This window comes from Cydia strobilella, chromosome 11, assembly GCF_947568885.1.
Source record: "Cydia strobilella chromosome 11, ilCydStro3.1, whole genome shotgun sequence".
NCBI lineage: Eukaryota > Metazoa > Arthropoda > Insecta > Lepidoptera > Tortricidae > Cydia > Cydia strobilella.
Window position 1 is genome coordinate 6,613,948 of NC_086051.1, and position 11,686 is coordinate 6,625,633.

The 11,686-nt window shown below is 38.3% G+C and overlaps 1 long non-coding RNA gene across 1 annotated transcript in view; it reads left to right on the plus strand.

Annotated features, from left to right (window-relative positions):
- Nucleotides 1-10,705, plus strand: part of LOC134745469 (uncharacterized) — a 28,447-nt gene extending 17,742 nt beyond the window's left edge. Inside the window, exon 2 of the long non-coding RNA XR_010128185.1 lies at nt 10,425-10,705. This is a non-coding gene — a long non-coding RNA (uncharacterized LOC134745469). The remainder of the gene's footprint in view (nt 1-10,424) is intronic.
- The last annotated feature ends 981 nt before the right edge of the window (nt 10,706-11,686 follow it).

The window sequence follows — 11,686 nt, forward strand, 5'->3', positions numbered from 1 at the left end:
GTAATAGGTACTTATTATTTCAACTTGATCTCGTAGGGTTCTCTCAAGCAGTATAAGTTTAAACGTTCACAAGACGCACCTGCACTGGTCCCCTCTGAAGCGACGTCTTTCCCATGATTAAGATTCCCGAAGGACCCCAACAGGTGCCGCGATTAAGGTCAAGAAGTTCCCAGTGCGCCGGATCAGTGCTCACGTCCTTCCGACCGTGGATGACCGTTGCCCGAGGATGAATTATTCGGGTAATTAATTCAATGATAGAAACATAATAGGGAAGAACGTCAATTTGAATAAAAAAAGTAATGCAAATTAATATTGTCCCTTGCTGCATTTTTTTCTGGAATTGGTGAATCCCTAATGTAATTCCTTGTGTAAGAAACAACAATACCCACACGTGTCTCTGGTTTCACGTCGACGCCATAAACTTCATACAGATATGTTGCTGTCCCCATAAATAATTTCCATGAACGAAATCTACGGCATCAATAAGAAGGCCTAACAGAAGGTCTGTGCAATCAGAGCTAATTCTCCGCCTTCCTTGTAGAACCAAAACGCGGTTATTAAATCTGTTGCAGTTAAACGTAATATCGACACGAACCATCCAACAACTTGTATATTATAACTACACCACTCAGTCAAGTGTGAGTTAGTAAATAAGTTTTAGCTGTAACTATTATAAACGGTGGGCGACGATTAGCGCACACGAGGCACTAATAGCTGGCACAGGATACAACGTAACTGCTTCCTCATTAGCGGCAGTAATCGCCGCTTCCGCCTCGAGGGCTACAACTCCATGTCACAACTGCCACAAAATCCGTAATAGGCAGTTGTTAAGAATGAAGCCCACTGCGGTATCTGCAGCGCACAAATGCCAAATAAAAGTGGTTCAAATCGGAGGTTTCATTGTGAAACTTATGGTTTCAATTAAACGTACTTTAAAATCGGACAAGTGCTAGTCGGACTCATAGTGGCAACATAAATACATCATCTGTGAAAATTTCAACTCTCTAGCTATCACGGTTCATGAGATACAGCCTGGAGAAAGGCAGACAGACAGACGGACAGAGAAGTCTTAGTAATCCCGTTTTTACCCTTTGGGTACGGAATCCTAAAAACGTACATACGTAATATACGTAACATATGCGCCGCAGTGGGGTTACGTACAAATACTTACAAAAGTGAAGATGTTAAAGTTTTTCATGGCTGTGTATGCGCGAGTGTAATTTAGTTTATACTGCATATATTATTTGTTCAAAGAAGTTCAAAATAAATTTGTATAAAAATAAAAGACTAACCTAAACTAAAAAATATATTAAAAGGTAAGTAGGTGCCTAATGACAAACACAGTCTAAGGAATTTCGAACACGGCTTAAGTTTGCATCGCGCAAGGATTTACGATCTGCTTGTGCGCGTGATCGTGCGGTCGTGCGCCAGGTGCGCAGACGCATAATTGGCGCGCACCGCGGTGCCCTCGCGTAATTGGACGTCATTTGCGGAAATTGAGCGCCGATTGGCTGATATAAATGTCACGTGTAACTCCGACTCGATTAGAGCTTTTACAAGAAAATTGCTTTAACGTCTATGTTTAGCGACCATGAATCCTGTCTCCTTTTTACTCTCACCGGTCATTCACCAAAAGGCATCAGCGTGGAACGAAGAAGTATGAATAAAAAGGTGCGGCAAGGAATCACGGTGCGTAAACACCCTACACGGAGGAAGCGGAGTCGACTCGTAATCACGGCAAGAAGTTAGTGATTCAGACAATTGAATAAAAGACGTTGGGGAGGAACTCTGCCGCCTGGCCACCCTCTCCGGAAGTCCAATTTAAGTGGGTGACTGATGCGTTTACTAAACTGATTTAAACATTTAAAGACACATACCTACAAACGTAATACAACCAATCCAACCAAATCCAATCCAATAGTCCTTACGACAAATGACACTGTAATAACACAGCGTATAAAAACAATATAGGCTGGAAAATATGTCTCACGTTTTCTTCTTTGGAACCTTGGACCCTATTTGACTCGAGAAAGTGACAGCGATTGACGCAGCCGCCATAATTAATATTATGATTTAAACCGTATGATAAAGGCGATGTCACGGCCAACTATATAATATACTTACCTAGTTTTGCAAGAGCAAGACAACGTCATATCGAACTTTAAATAAGCCCTTTATATTAAACGTGTTTAAGGTGCTTGTGTAGGTATGGAACTTAAAATATGTATGTCTTGTGTCTTGTCTGGGCCACAATGGTAGGGAACAATTGTTTTCCTTCCTTCACACAAACTTGAATTAATTTATAGGACACATTCACAAATAAAAATAATCTGATACGTGACTTCACAAGCTCACTTATTTTTACTTTCTCACTAAAAATATAATACTTAGTCACGGTCACGGCATTACGGTTTCATTATAGTACCTTTAGCGTCAATTGCCTTATTTAACATTAATCTGATGTACATAATACTTACACGATCCTTACAGGAATCACGCCGGCTGAGCATGGGGCTGTCGTCTCCGAAGCGAACATATCGCACCCGTGCCCGTGACGATGCAACCTGATTGTGCGCTTCGCTGGCCAGCAACGAAGCCTCCGAATGGAACTGCATTCGATTAAATTACAACCTACACCCGTGCCGTGCGGTATGAAATTGAATAATCATAGTATCGTGGTCTTGGCTGCACCGGTAGCCGCTAAAAGGATTGCATTAGGTATACCAATTCCGTAATCAATACTTCATACTTGTAGGAAGCTCCTCTGTCATCGTAATGCCCCTCATGACGTATTATTCGTATCCGTTCCTAAAAATTCCAGACAAAATGAACAGGTTTCTGAAGGGTCGGCTACGCGCATGTGATACCCTCTGGAGATGTAAGCGTCCATAGACTATGGTAACTGCTTACCAGCAAGCCAGATCCAGATTAAACCAGAATATAATTTATATATACCGGGTGTTTCCTGTAACAGGAGCGATAAATTAAGCCGTAGGCTGTACTCAAGCTGACCAACATTTGACAGCAACTTTTAAAAATAACGTGTTTTGATTTTCATTATACTTTAAAGTTTATTCTAAGACGCAATGTATTGCAAAATTTGTTATGTTTAAAGGGTGACAAGCAATGTCAAACACACAGATGGCAGCGTACATTAAAAATAATATTTAATTATTATGAAAAAGGTATAATCTAAAAATTTCATAATTTTAAAAAGTTGCTGAACAAATGTTGGTCGGTTTGAGGCGTACAGCCTCCAGCTTAATTTATTGCTCCTGTTACAGGAAACACATGTATAACTAATTTTAATTAGGGATCCGTAGGTAATATAACTTGTACTTGTAGAGAACCACCTTTCCCGAAGTGTAAAATTTTAGAATATAAATAAATGTAAACTACCTATAAGAAATTACATAAAGAAATACATAAAAAAAATTAGAGAAATGTCGAAATACGGAGTCGAAGAAAACAAACCTCAGATGATATATTCACAGTAAACCACTAAAACAAATATTTTTTTGACATTTATTGTTAAAAAATTGTATAAAATTAACACTCGAATCGAATGTATTAATTACATCCACAATACTCAAGAACCCAAAATCAAAGTTCACTACACTACACTTTACGGACGCCGGCGTCTTCGGTAGCTCCCGTTGTGGTCCCGACGCCCGCCCGCCGCAGAGCCGCCGTGTTGATCTCCCTGATCACCTCTCGCCGCACGTACTTGACGCACAAACTGCTCAGTAACTTCACCAGATAGTACACCGTGATCAGCACTATCGTCACTATCACCAGCAAAACGACGATATCGCAAAAGGACAGGCTGTCAGACACTTCCAAATGTGCGTGCCCATGTCCACAACAGGCTCTATTTGCATCAATTATATTGTCCATTCTATACGCATTTCCACATTCCGCCATTGTAACGTGCTGCAACCTGCGACGCGTGACAAGTAAATTCAATTGCAATAAAATAGTTCATCTACATTTTGCAACATTGCCACAACGTTATGCCTTTCAGTAAAAATGCCAACGACTGCGTAAATAAGTAGGTGAACGCGTGAATTTCGAACATCAATATTATTTATGTAGATATTTTCGTACTTATTCAGAAACTGTTTTCGTAAACGAGCTACGTTGTTTTGATTAAAATTTAATGTCCTCTGCATAAATGCGTGTAAAAATTGAATATTTTAGCTTTACCACATTCTGAAAGTGATTTGCGCGCTGGAGCGGCGATCGCATCGTGCATCGTGCAGCGCAGGCGGCTCCGCGTCGGACGGAGCAGCGATTTCGATTCAAGTTACATTTTATGTTTGCGCCGACGCCACTAAACCTTTTGTTAATATAAAAGCGGTCGGTTTATAATGCAAGCGAGATATTTTTCAGATTGCTGAGGCACGCAAAACCAGTTCTTTAAGTCTATGCCGATTCTCGGGTCAGCGCGGGAATGCAACACGAGCAAAAAGGCTGTAAGCTAAATCGCGCTCCTTGCCTGAGTGGAAACAAAAGCCTTTGTTAGGTTCCGAGTATCCAGCTTGGAGGATTATGTTTTGGAATCGACTAAGCATTTTCATGATCGAATTCTACTCTAACTGCTCTAAATTACCTACGGCTTTAAATTACCTAATATTTTTGGAAATCTGAAAATGGGAAAGCAGCTATTAATTTCTTAAGAATATTAGAGACCTTACTTGTCGACTTAATATAAGGTGATAATTAGCATAATAAACCTCTAATACCTACTCCAGAAAAAAAAAGTTACCTTTCAGGCGCTAAAAAGTAGGTAATGTAATGTGTAATGTAAGTGGCATTAATGACCGACAGGAACCAATAACCGACACTTTTAGTTGTTATCCGAGAAATTAATATTTAACACTAATAAATGTCTATTACTTACTTACTTACTTGAAGTCATTATTTGTTTATATTCATGACTTAAAAGGCAAATGCATCCATAGGTACTTAAAAGCTATACATATGTATTAGTCTTTAGTATCTAAACATTTCTTAAAGGATGAAGCTTTTAACTCTGTAGTTATTTATTTTCTCACGTAATGCAGTCTCTGCTTCGACTGACTTATTTTAAAAATTACAATAGCCTTAGTGAAACGGCAAATAAACACGAGTTTGATTAATGTGTTGTTGCATAAGCAATCAAGAGAGCGCGTGATGCGTGATAGAGCAAGCAATTAAAGTAATCGCGTCGCAACAAACAGCTGGAGCTGATAGTTAATAGCGAGATGAATGGGAGAGTGGCGCCTCGCGGGTTATCGCGGGTCGCAGCTGCGCTGCTGTTATGACCGCTTACTGAACAGTCACCTTAAGAATCCCTATGTAACGGTAACATCGAGATTCTCAACTACTATGAGTGTTCAAAGATCACACTTAATAATAGTTCCTCGTTCCTCGTAGCCAAATGCTCGGAAAACGTTGAGAACATTAACCATGCGCGAGCGCCGCAATTCCGACCGAACTGCAACGCTATCATTTCACTCGACCTAGCATTTCACTTTGGCAATCACACAATTGCAAACTTAAAGTCATTGCATGTATACAATTCATTACATGATTCGATATTTATATTGTGCCTATGCGTAAATATGAGTACTTACATAACTTTTAGCGGATTACCTACTAATGATGATCAGCGTAAATAAACAAGTCGATATTGCATATTTATTGCATTCCGTCAAACAGAATCAGGCTGCTGATCCATCAATGAGCGCAGCTGCCGGCTACGGTCCATTGATAATGTTATGACTTTTACCAAGTTTTCCGTCAGTCGCAACTAGCTGTTATTCATCTTCTTTATTATTGCCATTTGCTGTCAGATATCTAAGTATAAGAAAGGAGATTCATTAATTTATTTATTTACATACATACATATAATCACGCCTATTTTTTATTTCTATTTAGTTAATTTATTTAATTGCTATATTCTTCTCTTACTGCCTACAACAACTCGGCAGTTGTACTGATGTACTGGTTCCTGTTACATTTTTGTTTTATGTATTTGCCTATGCTTACATCGAGGTATACTAAGTGTTTAAAATATTTTTTAAATGTAATAATTATTTCTGAGAAGATGTCGTAGGACTCGTAGGTAACAAGAAATTTCGTATTTCCTCCGTAACTAGGCCAACGCACGCTCCACAGGCTATAAGTAGTTAAAGTTTGTCAAAAATTAAGCGTTATCAGGAGATGAACTGAGCTTTTATTGAGCACGCGGGCAATGAGCGAGGTGTCGTATCGCGGGTCAGGTCGCGGCGGCGCCAGCGCGCCCGCCGCGCAGCTGCGGGGCTGACGCACCATCCACAATACCCGACTATCACTATTGTTTATTCTTACTCACAATAAATTATTATAAACTCGTACTACATAGTTATTCATGAAACCCAAAAACACACCGACCTTGTTCTTATATACAAAAAATATTTAAAGAAAATGTTGTAGGAGGAAACATTTGAGAGGACTCGCGAACGATGTATACACACATTTTCAACTTTAGTATAAGTCACGGTATATAGACGTGTAGAATTTATTGAATATCACGACAATTGAACAGAGTATTCGTTGAATGATGATATGACAGCCGGCCGCTGCGCCGCGCCGCCACAACAAACAAACAAACCGTTTACCGGAATAGCTGCACGTGTTCTGTGACAAATCCTCTCACACTCTCATTATTATGGACACTCCTACAGTTTTATTTATTATTAGTACTCTTTCTTCGTTATCAGACCAGGCCAGTCAGTGACTATTTTATAGTAATTTGGAAGATGGAGTGTCCGTGGTCGTGGCTTGCGCGCCGGCGCCTCGCCGCGGGCAACACAACTCGCTTAGCATTTACCCACCTCCAGCGACCTTGCCAACTACGTAGGTATAACTGTGTTTTTATGTACTTCACTAAACCGGCTGTATTATGTAGATTGGTCTCTAGTATCAGAATAACTTTTATGACAGCTGATTAGTTTTCATTCTATATAATGATATTAATATTACACACATTTGCAGACTAATATATGCATTGGCGTCACAACACTCACAAAACATGGATTATCTGAGGAAAAACCTTGATTGGTTTCTCGAAACTCGATAATTTCGGTTCGAATTTAGTATCTCGTGATGGAATGTTGTCTGTTGAATTATGTAAATAGTCATTTGAGGTCACGCGGGTCCTTCCTCTACGGCCTTGCACCTGGCAGCTGACTTAACTCGGTTAGATGCCTAACTCACTAAACATTATGTATCGATTCTGAGCTAGTATTATTTGAGCTCTAGATCCGAGACGTTTGTGCATAACCGGAGCTCACACATGTTGCGGTTTGCCTGAGGCCTTACGTCAAATTTTGCTTGTCAATAACAGCCCAGCGCTTCACGGCGGTCACACCCGGAACTCGCAGATAGTCCTGCCTGATACGACATTAACGACATAATACCTCTTACATAAAGACATAATTTAAATACATATATTCCTAGTTACTTGAAACACATCTCCAAACGTACCTAGATGGAAATACCCAAGGCTTATACAGGTGTTGCTGATGCTAGTTTAGTTAATTATTCTCTATGAAAGGTCGTGGAGTCTGTGATTTAGTAGAGAGACTAGGTACCTAATTATCATATATTATAAATAAGGTTACGATTGTCATCGAAGTCTTTAACTAAATAATTACCTAATATTAAATCGCGAAATAACGTACAATAATATCCGTTTACAGTACATCTGGTGCTCCATTACGACACCCTGTGCTATAATAAGCACATTACGTAACTACGTCGTAAATTTAAAGGGCCATATGTACTGTTAAAACGCTGTACGATACACGTGCGAATAGGTAATTCGCCACTCGTTGCGGATTTCCTATTTTTCGCACTTGTATCGTAAATAACTATTGGTTATTATAAACATTAGATTACCTATTTGGAAGTCTTGGTGAGGACTGCCCTAGAAGTATAGATGCATGTCTAGTAGATAAGTTAGTTTTAATACAAAATTGTGTACATTGAACTTTATTTGTTCTCCGAATAAATAAAATAAAAATTATATTGGAGATTTTTTTACTTGTGACCCTGAGAAACTGACTAAAGTGTTGGCGGTTAAAATGTCACTAACTCCATATTTAAATAACTACCTTTTGTGCAAAAAACTGTGACGGAGCAGAGCTCGGTAAATGTTTGTATTGTTGTAAATCTTTTATTTAAGTGTCCTCGTCACGTTTTTAAGTGTCAACAATTTGTTTGACATGTGTCTGGATTATGGCTCGTAAAATTGGTTATTTACGACTAAATATATTGAATTTTAAGCGGCATGCAGTGACGAGTCAGATCCCAGAAGCACAAAATTATTTGAAATTACGTAAACGTTATCGAGATATGAATTATAAATTTGATGGTGTGCTGACTTTAATGGTGATTGGATGTATATTCAAAATAATCTATTTGGTTTTATAATAGCGATTGCAAATATTTAAAATTTCAATATAACAAATTCAACATTTGTAGCCGTTTCATATGTAAGAATCCCGACAACACATATTTTGACGATAGTTTAAAGATTAAGAGTCAGATATACATGCTTTTTTCTTTATAAAAAAAATCTTTTACAATATCACAAAGTGGATCTCGTACCTCCAAATAAACTCCATGTAAGCTCGCTTACAAGAAATAAGTGGCCTATCCGTTTTACGTGGACATAATATTTAGTCATAAAATCCGTTCAACAATAAGCTCTTACTTGAAAGCATTCGTCTGCGTCACACTTGCGTGGGTCATCACCGCCGCCGACAAAGGGTTACCTATTCAACGAACGCCCATAAAACTTATACGTTCTACTGTTAACGTGCCTTCAAACAATCGAGTAGTCCGTCTGTCCTAGTATTGGAGAGGAAACCTCGTAATTAGAACTCGGCTATAAAACAACCATCAAACTTACTCAGGAGGAGTGTGTCGCTGTTAAAATTCGGGCAACTATAAAATGTTATTTCAAAAATCTGTATGATCTTTTTCCCAAGTAGTTAGAACACAGAATCGACAAGAAGGTTAGTGTTGATCCGAAATTGTCGGTTGGCTTGGGTGTAAAATCCGACCGCTCCATAAATTACGTTTTGTATGACAGAGCACGTTGTTACAAGAGTTTTTACAGTCCGCAACAGCGCTGTCGATTAACTTGCATCCAGTTTTGAAGGCTGTGGTTATCATAAAATATGTAAATTACGTAAACAGGTTATTGTTTTAGTTTGCATAAATAAATAAAATTTTCGGTTATATAACAACGTTAGCAGAGGAGGTTGGCGAAAGTTGTTGGGTCTAATTTTTGAAATATATATTATTTATTTAGGCATTTTGGAATAACTATAGGTACCTATTTACGCATAGAGTTTTAGAGATATTGTATCAGCTGTGTTCGTTCAGGACACCTATTAGTTTTTTTTAATATGCTAATTTTATTGTTAGGTGTCCCCGTGATATCATAAAATGTATTTAACTACATTATGTGTCGAATAGCAAAATCTTTTTCACTCCTATTAATAATATGAACAAATTTCTATTTACTAGTCCTTTCAGCATAAATTTTATGGTTAAATTATCTCTGAAAAAGAAAATACAGATTTGTTGTCAAAAAAAGATACCTGCTAACATTGTTAAATAGAAGATTACTTTGAAAAAATCTCGTATCTCATACTACTTAAAGTTGAACTTGTTGAAACGCAGTAACATCTTTTTTTTTTATATACCATGTCGGTGGCAATCAAGCATACGGCCCGCCTGATGGTAAGCAGTTACCGTAGCCTATGGACGCCTGCAACACCAGAGATATTACACGCGCGTTGCCGACCGTTTAAAAACCTGTACACTCCCTTTTTGAAGAACCTCATACTGTAGCCCCTCGGGAAAATACATACATACATATATCTGTATGCATCTCATACATAGCCTAACTAACATACATATAACCACCTTTTTAGGGTTCCGTAGCCAAATGGCAAAAAACGGCGGAACCCTTATAGATTCGTCATGTCTGTCTGTCTGTCCGTCCGTATGTCACAGCCACTTTTTTCCGAAACTGTAAGAACTATACTGTTGAAACTTGGTAAGTAGATGCATTCTGTGAACCGCATTAAGAATTTCACACAAAAATAGAAAAAAAAACCGGCCAAGTGCGAGTCGGACTCGCGAACCGAGGGTTCCGTACTTTTTAGTATTTGTTGTTATAGCGGCAACAGAAATACATCATCTGGGAAAATTTCAACTGTCTAGCTATCACGGTTAATGAGATACAGCCTGGTGACAGACAGCTAGACAAACAGACGGACATACGGACAGACGGACAGCGGAGTCTTAGTAATAGGGTCCCGTTTTTACCCTTTGGGTACGGAACCCTAAAAACAATAAATTTTGGGGTTCCCCATACATAGAACTGAAACTCAAAAATTTTTTTTTTCATCAAACCCATACGTGTGGGGTATCTATGGATAGGTCTTCAAAAATGATATTGAGGTTTCTAATATCATTTTTTTCTAAACTGAATAGTTTACGCGAGAGACACTTCCGGTAAAATGTGGGTCCCCCCCGTAACTTCTAAAATAAGAGAATGAGAAAACTAAAAGAAATATATGATGTACATTACCATGCAAACTTCCACCGAAAATTGGTTTGAACGAGATCCAGTAAGTATTTTTTTTTTATACGTCATAAATCGTAAACCGCAATTTACCTTTCACTCACGTTTCACGTAAAAAATACATTGTTTAAATTGTGTAATGTACGGAACCCTCGGTGCGCGACTCCGACTCGCACTTGGCCGGTTTTTTTCCTTTTGGTTGACAGTACAAGATACGAAATTTTTTCAAAGTAAACATATAAAAACATATAAATACCATAATAATACTTCACCGATTGGATTCACAAAACGTTGGTGATTAATGTACCAATATGTGTAAGATATATAATATAAATAAATATGTACCAAGAAGAATAAGAAGTGGCCCTTGTCTACATATTTGTGTGTGTTGTGTATAACATCGAAGTATGTAATTATTTATATTGAATCAGAGTAAAAAAATAGACCAGCATTTTTGTGAATCACTATTTCTACATTGTATACACGGGAGATACTTCTTGCCTATGTGTTTGCGCTATAGGTATCTGTTAAGGTGACTGTCCATTTGTAACTGCCGCTGCACTGCAGTTGCGACGTTACGCGGTGCCGCACTACTGTAGCAGCACGACTGCGGCTGTTGCGGCGTGCAGTCGCGACAGCGTTCGTTGATGGCTTGTCAATGTCAAGTCATATAATGTCAGACGTACAAATAAAATACTAATTTACTTTTGTATTTTTTACGTGAAGAAGCGAGTGACGATAATGCTACATGCTACATAAAAAAGAAGACCAGTTTGCCTTTCTACAATAGTCAGAGTCCGACGAAGGCAGCTACGCAATATTAATAAAAAATCTGATATTTAATGGTGATCCTTTATTCAGATAATATTGCCGATTAAATGAAAAGCAATTCAACATTTAATGAGACTTAATAATTGACGAAATACAATCAAATTACTCAAATAAAATTAATGCAGAGGAAAAATTATTCTTAACATTAAGGTAAGTTCACAATGTGAAATTTTCTTCCCCATCCTCTTGCCTAAATGCGTGACCACCAGGTGACCACCGCACACA